This window comes from Cotesia typhae, unplaced genomic scaffold (assembly GCF_013202065.1).
Source record: "Cotesia typhae breed Kobodo isofemale line unplaced genomic scaffold, CoteBio_Ctyphae contig_48, whole genome shotgun sequence".
NCBI lineage: Eukaryota > Metazoa > Arthropoda > Insecta > Hymenoptera > Braconidae > Cotesia > Cotesia typhae.
Genome location: NW_027423756.1, coordinates 4064293 through 4078554, shown reverse-complemented (window position 1 = coordinate 4078554; position 14262 = coordinate 4064293). Strand labels below are relative to the sequence as shown.

General features: G+C 28.6%; 1 protein-coding gene across 6 annotated transcripts in view; it reads left to right on the top strand.

Moving 5' to 3' along the window:
* The window catches only part of LOC141529307 (uncharacterized), a 365923-nt gene that overhangs the window by 102386 nt on the left and 249275 nt on the right, over positions 1-14262 (top strand). For 2 of the 6 annotated variants that reach the window (XR_012479575.1, XR_012479572.1), the window contains exons 1-2: positions 10054-10297; positions 10374-10533. The exons of 3 other annotated variants lie outside the window; for them this stretch is intronic. The gene's annotated coding sequence lies outside the window, so the exon portion shown is untranslated. Of the gene's footprint in view, positions 1-10053; positions 10298-10367; positions 10534-14262 lie in introns of those variants that run through there. One more of the 6 variants, XR_012479574.1, reaches the window with a different exon arrangement.

Here is a 14262-nt window from a genome sequence, read left to right as displayed (position 1 = left end):
AGAATTTTTTTACATAATTTAAAAAAATTAAATTCCTTAGACATTTTCTTGAATTAGAAAAGAAAAAAATTACTCGTTTGGAACAATCAAAGTAAAATTTTCATTCACATAAATCCAATTAGAAAAATTAAATATAAATGACATTAATCACTAATTACAAAATTTACATTTAACATGAATAACTAACGCTACCATGACTTAAGTACGCTCTCCAAAAGCTTCAGAATTTATTTCGAAAATTAAAGCTTTTTAAATCCGGACCATTTGTTGAACTCACATAAAAGGAAATTATTTTAAATTAAATTTTTCTAAATACACAGTAAAAAATTTTTCGTCAATGCGACCAAAAATTTGGAGTTAAAAATTTTCATGTTAAATATTTTACATTTTTTTGTGTTAATCTAACACCATAAATGTTAAATCTACATATAAGAGTGTTAAATATTTAACACAAAATTTTTTGACGCAATGACGCAAAATTTTTTACTGTGTAACATTCTTTTCCTGACCCTATAGAATTCTCAGGCTACTAATGAGTAATGAGCTTGTATATGCTATCAATTTCTATGTCATAATTAAATTTAATCAAAATTACCAGAGTAATCACGGCGCTATTTTCGATGGCAGAAACCTAACGACGTCTCGATTAATTACAGATGTTAATAAGCCAAATCGTTATTGCTAGAAAACATGCAGTTTACACTAATAAGTATAAATCTGCGTAAGTATCGTCACAAACATAAATATGCTCATCGTTTAATAACTCTACAAATAGCTACTGAATATATTTTAATCATTTAATATTCTTAATATTGTAATAAATAATTTATTTCTATAATTTTACATATCATCCTTTCTTTATAATCTTGAAGAAAATAATATTAATAAGTACGAAAAAGTTTTAAATGTATTTAACATTTTAAGTTTTTGATTAAAAATAATTTTCAATTGGATTGATACAAATTATTGCTCATAAAATAGTTTAAATATTAACTTGAGAGCTTTAAATTCAATTAATTTATTTAAATTTTTAATGTATTTTTATCTGTATATAAGACGATATCTTCCAGTTATGCAGAAAGGGGTGATTGTATTCTCAGTAATCTGTATGTAATAAAAGAAAAAAAATTTTATATTGACCATTTACTTGAGGATTAAATTATGATGTTATTTATGTGTCGATCTTAAGTTTAAATTTTATGTCACTATAAAAGTGATTTAGGAGTTAGTTATAAAGCTATCACTTTTGAAAAGCTTAGTGTGATCTCGATTTTCTTAGGGCCAAAATATTATTTCGAGACAATTCGAAAAAATTAAAAAGTTGTAATATATATAATTAGTAATTTGAATTGCTATTACTATTATATTGTAGAAAATTATTTTAAAAAATTCGTTAGGAAAATATTTTAATCTGAAAAAAAATTTAGTGATTTACAAAAATTTTTACTATCGTTCTCTGTTTATGATCTAAATTTTTATTTCTTGATCCAGACAGAAAAAAACAAAGCGAAACTGTGATAAAATTTTAATCGCTAATTTAAACTATTGTTCCCTTTTTAATTTTTTTTTATTATTTTTTTCCAGCAAATTAACTCGCCGCGAAAAAGTGAAGGATTTTGAAATTTAGCCTTTGAAAAAAAATTTTTTTACGACCGAAATCATTTTGGGCGAAGCTAAAACTTATTAAACTTAAAAAAAATTTTTGAACCAAATAAATTTCTGTTGACGATAAAAAAAACTGAACAATATACTGAAAAAAAAAAAAAAAAAAAAAAAAAAAAAAAAAAACTTGAATTGAGTAAAAAGTTCTTGAATCAAGCAAAATTTACTTAAGCCAAGAAAAATTTCTCAATTTACAAATTTTTCTATTTAAATCAAGAAGCGGAAGTTCTCAAATTTTATTTACTTGATTGAAGTAAATTTGTTTTTCTGTGTATTATCATCGATTTGTCGATCTTACACTGTAAGGCGACTTTAGCAAATTCTAGCAATTTTATGTTAGTGATACGATATCTAATTTGAAGGAAAAAAATCACAGCTGAACCGTACATGATTCTTAGAAATTCATTGAACTTTCGTCATGATAAAATTATAGACAAATATAAATACATTTATCGGCACTTTTAAAATATAAGTATTTGAATCTGACTTCTGCATATCTCTGACTTGTTCATGTATTTAATAAATGTATACTTTCATCTAATAAAAGTTTATCTAACATAAATACTGGTTCATTAGATATCAATAAATGTTACCACACAGAATCATATATTTGTAAAAAAGCTACGTAACATATATATGACATTTATTTTTTGCGCAAAAATATATTAACATATAAGGTTATTTATGGTCACATAAACGTCAGCATATCTGACAACATAGATGTTGGTGTATTTATGTTGACATTATATGTCAACATTTATACAAAATTTATCATACATATCCGTTCCTTATGGGCTCATATCCGTTGCATTTAATTTTTATGATTTGAGGTAAAATTATGTTAAAACTATGTTTCTTGAAATTATGTACACTGATGAAAAATTTAACTTGACTCAAGAGCAAGAATCTTGAATCAAGAACACCATTTTGAAGAAAATGAATTTCTTGAGTCAAGAAGAAAAGTTCTTGAGTCAAGAGGAAAAATTCTTGGTTCGAGAAAATTTTATTGCTTCAAGAATTTTTCTTCTTGTTTCAAGAAATTCATTTTCTTCAAAATGGTGTTCTTGGTTCAAGATTCTTGCTCTTGAGCCAAGTTAAATTTTTTATCAATGCATAAATATTATAGAGCGTAGATATTTATACAAAATTTAATTGAAGTTATATTTGTACTGAATTGAATTGGAAGGGAGTAATCGGTCTCAAAATCTACAGAGTAAAAAATTTGGCGTCATTGCGTCAAAAAATGTTGTATTAAAAATTTTTATATTAAATATTTAACACTTTTTTGTGTTAATTTAACACAATGCATGTTGAATCAACACAAAAAAATGTTAAATATTTCACACAAAAATTTTTAACGCAAAATTTTTTGATGCAATGACGCAAAATTTTTTACTGTGTATAACTGAATAATATTGAATTTTAATTCGAAAAACTATAAATGTTCACATGACAATAGATCGTGTGTCTTAAAATTTCTAATATAAAAGTATGTCAAGCTTTAAGGAGGTATTGAAAAAAACATTTTCAATCTTGAAGATATTAAATAAGAAAAACTTTTTTTTGACCTATTTAAACAGGTCAATTTCTTGAAATACGCAGACACAAGCGGTCGTATTTTATTTTTCTGACACATACTTAGTATAAGACATCGTTCAAGCAGATGAGTTTTAGGAAAAATTGATGCATTTGATACACTTAATTTAAAAGCGGAAATGATATTTCTGAAGTATTTTGAAACTGGAGCTAGTTCTAAAATAGTTAGTGACTTGATTTTCATTTATTTTATACAAAAATGTATGCAGTATACAAAAAAGATATAAAATTATTGTTCCTACGCTGATAGAAAAGTTGATTTCATTCGTGGAAAAATTTTAAATGCAGAAAATCATTTCGAAAAATTAAAATTGTCTTCAATAAAATAGAAAATTTCGTAAACGAATGAATTTTCTTGCTTGATTTGAGACAAAACAATTGTTTAAAATAATTTCCTTATCTTGAAATGTTTTCCCTTGAATCAAATTAATTTTTTGATCATTATATAAGAAAAAAATAACTATAGCTCAATTAACACAAAATTTTTTAATTAATGATCACATCATTCTAATTCAATTTTAAATGAAAATAAAATACTAAAGAATAATAATTATTAATCATTTCCCAAGATTTATATTTTACTTAAAATATGTACAATGAAAATTTATTTTTATCTACATTTACGCAGAGAGTTTTTTCGTTGCAGAAATTATTCCAATCGGCGGATATACGGAAAGAGAATTCTTAAATATTTTTATGGGATTCACCCCGGCATTGATTCGCGTTTGTATATTACCATAGAGACGTTGCCGAGGCCGAATTTATATTAGCTTCCCAGCAACAGAAGATAAAATTATTAAAAATAGTAGACTAAAAGATTTACTTACATAGATTTTAAGGTTTTAAAAGTATCCTTATCTAACTTGAGGTTGTTCGTGTTTGCAAGCTAAAAAAAAACTGACCAACTCTTTAACTTTACGAGTAAAGTGAAATTTTCATCCCTTCCTACTTTTTAGATTACATGAAAACTCTTTCACTAACTTTAGAAAGTTAGGTATCCTTTTTTTATTACTCTCGCAACTTTCACCAACCCTTTTAAAATCATAAATATCTTCGTTAACTTGGAATGCTGTACACTGTATACAGTCAAGTCTTTACTTTAGTGACTACAATTAAATTACGTATTACGTATACTATGCTGAGAAAAAATGTCTTCTAAAAACTCATGGAAAAAACTTTTTAAATATTTACAGGAGGACGTTGAGTGAAATAGCCTTACCCCTTCATTCTAAGACATAAAATATTTTTCAACCGTTTTACTTAACGTGATTGTTTTGTGCTCAGTACCTATTTTTTCTCATCTTGCAGTAAAATAAAAATCGGGAATAGAAGTAAAAAAAAAGTATCATAATTTATATCACCAGATCACATAATTAAATTTGTGGTATATTTTATACACTGAAAAAAAATTTAACTTAACTCGAGAGCAAGAATTTTGAACCAAGAACACCATTTTGAAGAAAAAGAATTTAATAATTCAAGACGAAAAATTCTAGAGTCAAGATATAATTTTTGGTTCAAGAAAATTTTCATGATTTAAGAATTTTTCTTTTTAACTCGAGAGTGTTATTTTATTCAAAATTGTGTTCTTGGTTCAAGATTCTTGATCTGGAGTCAAGTTCAATTTTTTATCCGTGTACACAGAAAGAAAGGAAGTCTTGAGTCAAGCGTAAATTTTCTTAAATCAAGAAAATCCTAAGGAAGATTGAAAATTTCTTGAATAAAGTTAAAATTTCTTGAATGAAGTTAAATTTTTTTAAGCCAAGAAAATTTCTTGATGCCCCAAAATAACTTCGTTCTTCCTTACAATTTTCTTGGTTCAAGAAATTTTTTTTTTCTGTGTAGGCTTTTTTAAAGTGACAGTAAAAAATATATATATGATATTCATGCAATATGTGAATCTATTAAATTATTGGTACTTCAAAATTTAATGCTTTATAAGCTATCGCACATTTTTTAAATGTTTCGATTGCTGCAAAAAATGGATAAATTTTACACTGATAAAAAAATTAACTTGACTCAAGAGCAAAAACCTTGAACCAAGAATACAATTTTGAAGAAAATTATTTTCTTGAGTCAAGAGAATGAATTCTTGAGACAAGAAAAATGTACTTAAATTAAGAATAATTTCTTGACTCAAGTAAATCATTTTCTTCAAAATGGTATTCTTGGTTCAAGATTTTGGCTCTTGAGTCAAGTTAATTTTTTTATCAGTGTAGCTTTTTACAAGAATGTACAAAAAATCAAAACATTTTTTAGCTGCTCTGACAAATTCGTAACATAGACTTTCTGGATTCAAATTCTTAACCCACGTAAATGAGTATGTATAATTTTTATCTTGAAATATTTGTATAAATTTGTCTAAAAATAGATTTTTAGAAGAAAAAAATTTTTTAACTATCTTACTTTTGATAAGCTTTAGAAAAATATATATCTGATGGTTAGAAAAAATTTAAGCATGAAAATTGCAAGCAAAGATGTCAATTATTTGAGTTTTTATGGTTCTTGGTAAAACTAATATCAAATTTTTATAAATTTATCTATTTTATTAATCAAAGTGTAAAAACAGGATATTAGAGGAAAAATTATTAATCAATCACTCAATATCTGAATTTTGATTGTAGCCGCGATTTTTAATAATTACCAATCTTATATGTAAATTTTTAAATCTTTAATTAATTATAAAAAAATTAATCATTTGATAAGTAAGTTAATAAAAAAGAGTTCAAATTTTAGGTAAGAAATGGAGAAAAGAGCGCATTAAACACTTGAACTTTAGAGAAATTTTCAATGAGATTTATTCCAAAACTTTACCCACTTATATTAAAATTAAATTTTTGATCATAATTGTATTTTTAAAAGGAATAGACGGCCATAAAAAACTTATATAATTTGAAACTTTTTCTACAAGTGACATGAAAAATTAAATCGTTCTCTGACGCTTTTGATAAAATTTGTAAAATAAATAAAATAGAAAATACTAAATCAAAAAATCCAGTAATAAAATTATAGCAAAATGTGGATTAAGATTACTTTTAAAAATTCCTATACTTACCGTAAAATTGAATTTTCTCTAACCATTCTCTTTTTTAATTAGAGTAAGTGATAAATTATCACCGATGTTCTTAAAAAAAAAAAGAAAACTCCTTACATTTATTCTCTGGAAAGTTTCGATTGGCAACTTAAGTAATAAATTATTTACCAAGTTTTTTGAGTCCGTAGTTCCACCGATGAGTCAATAAAAATTTAATCAAATAGTTTTCTACTTAGAACATCAAAATCATAAAACTTAGCAATAATAAGATTAATTCTTACAAAATTTACTAATCGGATAAATGTGAAACGTATATTTTTTTTTACTCAATTAGAAAGTGTTCATTTTTTTATTAAAAATTATTACTTTAACATACATTAAGTTTCTGACTTATTATCTGAAGTCTTATGCATTTTACAAAATTTGATCTACTTATTTCAATAACAATTCTCAAGTTTTCTTGCTAAAAAAAAAGTTTATCATGCAAATATACACAATAAAAATTTGATATCAACAATAATTAATTAAGTCTTTGAAAACATTTAATATATATATCAATATAATTTTACACTACTTCTAATATCACCCGAGCATTATATTAATTACTTAATCGCACACAACAAAGAAAGTTCATTAAACAAAATATCATCGTTCAAGTACAAAGTTCTCTTTATCTTATCTTGTGAAACATTTTTACGAGTACCGAGTATTTAAAAGTAACTAACAATATCTTTTTAATTAATTATAACTATAATTACAATAACAATTACGTATTTTAAAATCTATTATGTTCTATTTAAAATTATCAGATTAGATCATCAAAAGTAACATAAATTTCATGAAGACTTTTACATAAATATCCATAACATGAGTTAAGATTTATATTATTCAATCAAGAAAAGCCCAGCAGAGTCGATTGCAGATTGGTGCAGCCTCCTGTTACGTATACTGAAGGTATACCGGACAGGAATACACTCAGGATACATTCAGTATACGTACAGGGGGTTGCACATTATTCATCATCCAGCAAGTCTCAATTTCCACCGCGGTGATGCCTGCAGTAATTGATTTTGCAGTCCTGAATCTCCCGGCTGCATAAGACTCATCTGAAATCCAAAAAGCACACGAATAAGTTAAAAAGTTTTGAAAAACAAATTAAAAAAAAAAAATCTGTTTTATTATACAACAAATCTCTTACCAATTTCAGGATATTTCCAGGATTTATTGCTCCGACCACTGAATAATAGTTTAGTACTGTTGATTTACTTTTTACGACGGCATGTGCAAAAAAGCTCTTGTAGATCTCCATCCATAAACTGAATAACTCTCGCATCTGTCTGTGAACATAAATCACCCTTGAAGTTATTAATGACTCGGAGTATTACGGGCGAGCATATCTGTGTGGGTTATATTTGTCAGCCCGAAAGTATGAGAGGGACCCAATGTAGTGTATGGTGAGAATCATAAATGTTATTTCAGCGGGGTTTTGTTGAAGAATCAATGTGTGGTCATTGCCAGCACAAGAAAACGAACAGAATTAATTTTATTATTAACGAACGAGTAGAGGAGCACATTTAGTGAATGTTCTTTCAAGGGACCAATAGAATCGAGCTTCAGCCGGTTGCCACCTTACGGGTGCTCTTACCACAAAAAATCCACGTAAACATCTAAAACCTCACTGATTAGTATCACATTTAGTTTCGCATCAAATCGCCAATCCGTAAAAAGAAAAAAAAAAAACAGGCATTTAAAAAATCTATTTACCATGATGTGATGAAAGAGCAAAAGTCTGAAGATTACTAACCTTGTTGACATGAAGTTGATGCTTGGTGGACGGCCTCTGTCGTCTTGATCCCCCCTCCAGTCTCTGGATTCTTCAAGCGTAAACTCACTTCTCTCTTTACAGTCCCACGGAGATCTCGAGTCCTCTAGATGTCTGTAGCTGTCTGTGTTGAAGAACAACAACCACGGCCATGATAACAGACTTCAGTTTCAATGATCTGACCCGAGTTTGAAGAATTTCGAGCTGGATCTTGTTCCGAAAACAACGACCGTGAATAATTCGTAAGACGAACAGGTGAATATCAAAGAGTTGAAAGTTAAAGTTGGCATTCACTACGTGCTTAGCTCGCGGCTGCTAGTGTCCGACTGGAAACGTTTGCCACTGCGACTACCAGGGACGATGATAGTCAGTACGTCACTCACGGCGGCACACTACGAATTCTCAATCCGGCTACTGATGTCCTCCAAGTTGATGTGTGGGAATCACGTAAAGACCGCCTCGACGACGCCCGGAGCATCACCAGGAATATAGGGAGAGATGGTAGTTGGTGGTGCTCCTCTCTCTTGAGCGACGCGGACAGGATCCCTGCCCTGGATAGCTTGCTTCTTCTCTCACACATGAAACCACCCCGAAATCCATGCGGGGGATGAAACTCGGGTTCAGGAGGGGCGCTGGGTTATATTGCGCAGGGCTGTAAGCCACCCCTCTTTCAATGCGCCAGGACAAACGGCCATTCTGTTCCCTCTTCTCTACAGTTCTGTTATAGCACAATCTCACCGACACAATCTCATCCTGTCGCTCGATTCCCGTTTTGTGTATGGGTGTATGTGACTGGCTGCCATAGCAAATGCTTTTACTTTAGGTCTCAATGCTATTCTACCCTTGTCAGCTTACCACAGGAACCTGGCGCCACCCTGTGTCGTTCCCGGGAAACTGGTCAGGGGAGCTCTAAAATTTTATTGCTCTCAATCCTGGACTGGGAACAAAGACCCAGAGAGGACACACACAAAAGCTCACGTAATTTAAGGAATCTTTTGTATCAAAGGTTTTAAAATGAAACTGGACATGGCATTCATTTTATACCCAACAATGCGCACCCATTTTACCGTCTATTGTCATTCTGAAAAAGAAATAACGAAATTATTAAACTGATGATAATTATAATTGCGCTTCTGATTTTGTGATTTGTATACACACAAATATCTTTTTTTTTTCGAATGAAATGTTGGCATAGGACAGGGTTTGATGGGTACGATACTCTGAATAAAATTAACTAAGAGTAGAGAGTCATTTACAGTCATGAAAACATTACTTTATCGTTGACTCTGAGCGGCAGCTGGCCTGGAAGTTTGATTTTAAACCCATGTGAATTGTGAGTTAAGGTGCTGAGAAGATCGTGAGTTGAATCTTTATTATCATATCTAGTTCCAGACATGATAACCTTGATTCGAAGGCGGCTACTTCATTGATTCATAGGACGACCTGAAATTTACATCAAGCTTGTTATTATTGTCGTTGAAAGGTATTTATGTATCGAATATGATAACTTCGATGCATAGTAAAGTTTTTTATTTAATATTATTTTTTAATTTACGACTGTTAATTTAATAGCCATCTATTTTGAATATCTTAGACGATTACATATATCAATCTCAATGTTTTGTTTACGATGTTAAACTACTTAGCAGGCCGTTTACTTAATGTGTGGACTAAATCAAAATCATTTGGGTAAAACGATACAAATATCAACAAACTGTGATCATTACTGTTTTATGATTAATAAATATGATTGTACATGACCTAATGGGTGAATCCTCTGGCAATTACATTAAATTTGTCTCAAAAATATTTTTAATAATAAATCAAAAAATGTAGTGCCTTGATGTTTAAATAACTACCGCCCATGCAACAGTAATTCGTACTTACTCGTTAATTTATTTCAAAAGAAAGTAATTCAGAGAGATTTATAGTTGACATTTCAGTTGGGGGCCTCTCACCAACTGATGTTGCCATCTTCAGGACACTCTGCCAACCATCAGACTTATTGAGTATAATATAACCTTTCGACGGCTGGGAAAACAATCAATTCGAATGGTATAGCTGGAATGAAGATGGAATTCACTCGAAAAACCTTTTCTTGCAAGGCAACTTTATTAGCAGCACTTGAAACCATAATAGAATTAGCTAGAGAAAAAAGAGATGCTTTAGTAATTTTTTAGACGGTCAGAGAATATTCTGTTTGTTATTGAATTTTATATTGCTTTAACTGGCATAAAATGATAAACTTTTGAATCTTAGATCTTTAAAATAATATTTATTATCGATGACCAATAAAGCTAAAAGAGAGAAAGGTTTTCCTGCAGTACACTCAATAGACCTTAGTTTTATGGCTTTGACAACGTTTAACAAGGTAAATGGACAGTAGCCTACCGTCCGAGTATCGCATCTATAAACTAAAGTAGGTATAAATGTATTTTTAAACTCTAAATAAACATTTTTTTTATATTTATTGCAGTCTGTTAAAAAAATTCGTGCCTAGATTTATTTTATAACTCTTTTTTGTATTTTTCTTCAGCAATTTACTGATTTTGCAAAAGGTTTTTTTCTGAGTTTCCTAAATAAATATGGACAAAATTTTTAAAAGTAAATTATTAAGTTTTTTTATATTTTTTCTATTCATTTTTATTTACTCAAAGATTCAGTTTTTTTTCTCTACAATCTCCTAAATTAAAAATTGTAAATATTCTGAAAATTTCGAGTTAGTTTTGTTTTTTAGAAGTTCCTCAAAATGTTTTAAGCTTTAACTGTGTACTTAGATATTATTGAATAAAATATAGACATCAAAAAATTTTTCATTTTTTTTTTTTAACTTGACACTAAAGAATAGAAAGAAATCACAAGAGAAAGAAAAAACAAATAAACAATTCTTACTTCTACATTCTAATTGATAAATATTTATCCGACATTTAACAATAAATTAGTTGCGTGCTAATCTTTTAATTTTTGATTCTTTTAAAATATTTCCAAGTTATTAATTTCAATTTAAAGAGCTATTTCAAATTTTAATGACTTCAAAAAAACTTGTAGAATTTTATTTTGAAAGTTAAAAAAATTTTTAAGCAACATTCTTTGCTGAAGAATTAGTTTATTTGACGGAAGAAAGTATTCAAAAGGGAAAAAATGATTGTTTAGTTGAACTAAAATTTTCTAAGATCGAAACAAATTAAGTCTGTTGATAAATTTTTTTTTGGTTCAAGTAAATTTGTTTTTCTGTGTGGAAATTACAATATTAAATTAAAAATTTCAGAATATACACAGAAAAAAAATTTACTTGAATTAAGTAAATAATTTCGAAGAACTTCATCTTTTTGGTTTGAGTAGAAAAATTCTTAAACTAAGAAAATTTTCTTGGTTTAATTAAATTTTTCTTAATTCAAGAATTTTTCACTTGATTCAAGTTAATTTATTTTTCTGTGTAGAAAATTTTGACATGTAAAATAGTGAAGCAAAATGAAAAAAAATAATTTAATCAGTTTTTATCAAGAAATTTTATTTCTTTAGTTTAGCACTGTCTCAATATAGTCAAGTAAATTTTTCAATTAGTAAAAAAGCGATTCTTAAACAATTAGTGTAACTGCTATATAATTTAAAACAAAGATAATATAGCTAGTGATTTAAATTTAAATTAGCTAAATCTCAATGTCATGATTGTTAAAATTATGCATGAATTCAGTGGATAATCTTCGGGTAGAAGGATTTATTGTTAGCCATGTACAAGATGATCGTAATGACTGCTATAATTGCGTAATGAGTGTGTCCGTTGGTATACGCTGGTACATCTGCTGAGAAAGCCCACGGATAATAATATAAGGGTGTATACTTTGTGTGGTGTGTTGCTACAGAGAATAATTTGCCGTACGTCCTCGCCCGTCATGCGGTTATTATAATAATTATCAAAGCTATTTCATAGCCATTGGCCGTTATTCTGATGCTGGAGCATGAGGAGAGCCCTGACTCAAAGAAGGACGAGAATATTGGGGATGAAGCGGACTTACTTGTACTTTACGATTGCTTATGCTACGGACGTTACGTGCGAACTTTACTGCCTCCATTTTATGGGCCACCTTGCTTCTTGCAGCTCACCTTACTCCCAAAGTAGATAGTGCTATAGGAAAAAAATATATAAATCTAAAAGTGAGGAAGACCAGCATATTTGAGTCTGTAAGATTGTGCCTTAAGATTTCTTAGCATTTTCTCGATTCTTGAAAATTCAAACTGTTTGTTGATTCTCAGTAACCTTTTTTATTTTCTTTTACAACCTGGTTTAATAAAGACTTTCAATTCTTACAAGAGTACTATTACTGTTTACGTCTATTCATAGTACTGTAAAATTTATTCATCTATAAACTTTAATTGTTAACAGCAAGCAACTTGATAGAGCAAATTCAGGAATCATCACGCTCGTATAAGTTAGAATAGAATTTCCAGAATAACTAAAGACTTTAGTAGTTTACAACAGAATTTTGTTGAATAGTTTTATGTATCGAGCACCCAATAACATGAATATAGTTGTAAATAGAAATTGTTAAACCCATAGTAAGCGTAAAAAGGTGATTAATATTTATCGAGTCGTCTATATCAATAAAAAAATTAACTTGATTCAAGAGAGAAAATCTTGGGTCGAGAATATCATTTTAAAATGTTTAAATATTTTGAACTAAGAAAACTTTTTACTTAATTCAAGACAAAGTAACTCTTCAAAAAAAATTTCTTGGTTCAAGATTTTTTTCTTAAATCCACCTATCTTTATTCAAGAAAAATTTATTTTTTTGAGAAATATAAAATTTTTAAATAGCGAACTTTCTGCTTATTAAAAACTTGCAATATTTTATGCAAGAATTAATATTTGAATAAAGAGAGCTGAATGTTTTGATACACAGAAAGAAAAAAAGTCTTGAGTCAAGCGTAAATTTTCTTAAATCAAGAAAATCTTAAGGAAGATTGAAAATTTTTTGAATAAAGTTACAATTTCTTGAACGAAGTTAAATTTTTTTAAGCTAAGAACATTTCTTCTTGCTCCAAAATAACTTCGATCTTCCTTATAATTTTCTAGGATCAAGAAATTTTTTTTCTGTGTACAAGCGAATTTTGAAGAAGACATTTTTTGAAGGGTGTAATTTTTTGCAATTTAGATTTATCTTCAACATGATTTTCTTGATTGCACTTTTCTTTTAAACAAATTAATTTTTTAATTAATATACTTGACAAGACAAAAAACTTCGGAATAATTTTCTTGGCTCAAAAGAAAATTTTTTAACCCACTTAATTTTTTTGCGCAACCGCATACTTTAACATGCAGGTACTATTTTGAAGTAATATTATTACCTATAGCAATTAAAAAAAAATTATATTCATAAATAGAGAATTATCTGCTCTTTATCCACACACAAAAAACAAATTTTCTTGCGCCAAGAAAATTTTAATGAAAACAAAAGTTATTTTGGAGCAAGAAAAAATTTTCTTGGCTCAAAAAATTTATCTTGTCTCAAGAGACTTTGACTTCATTCAAGAAATTTTCAATTTTCCTTGATATTTTCTTGAGCTAAGAAAATTTACACTCTAGTCAAGAATTTTTTTTTTCAGTGCAAGAGTTTCATTCTTTTAATAAAAAAAGTTGAATATTTCAAAGAGAATAATTTTTTTCAACCAAGTAGTATTTTTTTAATGTAAAGAAAAAATTCTGAAATCGAGGCGAATTTTCAAAACTAAGAAAATTTTGAGAATTTTTTCTGTTGATTTTGGTATTCTTAATTCAAGATTTTCTGTCTTCAATCTACATCTAATGATTTTTAATTCAGAATTGACAATTCTAAATATTTTGAAGTAAGAGTGAAAATAATTTTTTTAAACCTTCATAATTTTTTTTCTATTTCACTGTAGAAGTATGAGTAAAATATTAAATATAATACGTCCGTGTGCAGTGTGATGGGATGTTATAAACGGCTTGATGCAATCCAAGTAAATCTACCCGTTAAATGTACCATATACGTGACACAGCTGAGTGTCAGGACCAAATATATGAACGATACGAGATAGCGAGATAATCACGGACCAGAAAGAGAAGGCAGCTCACAAGTCCAGGATCCTGAAATGGGAATTTGCAGCTAGCAGCAACACCAGCAGACAG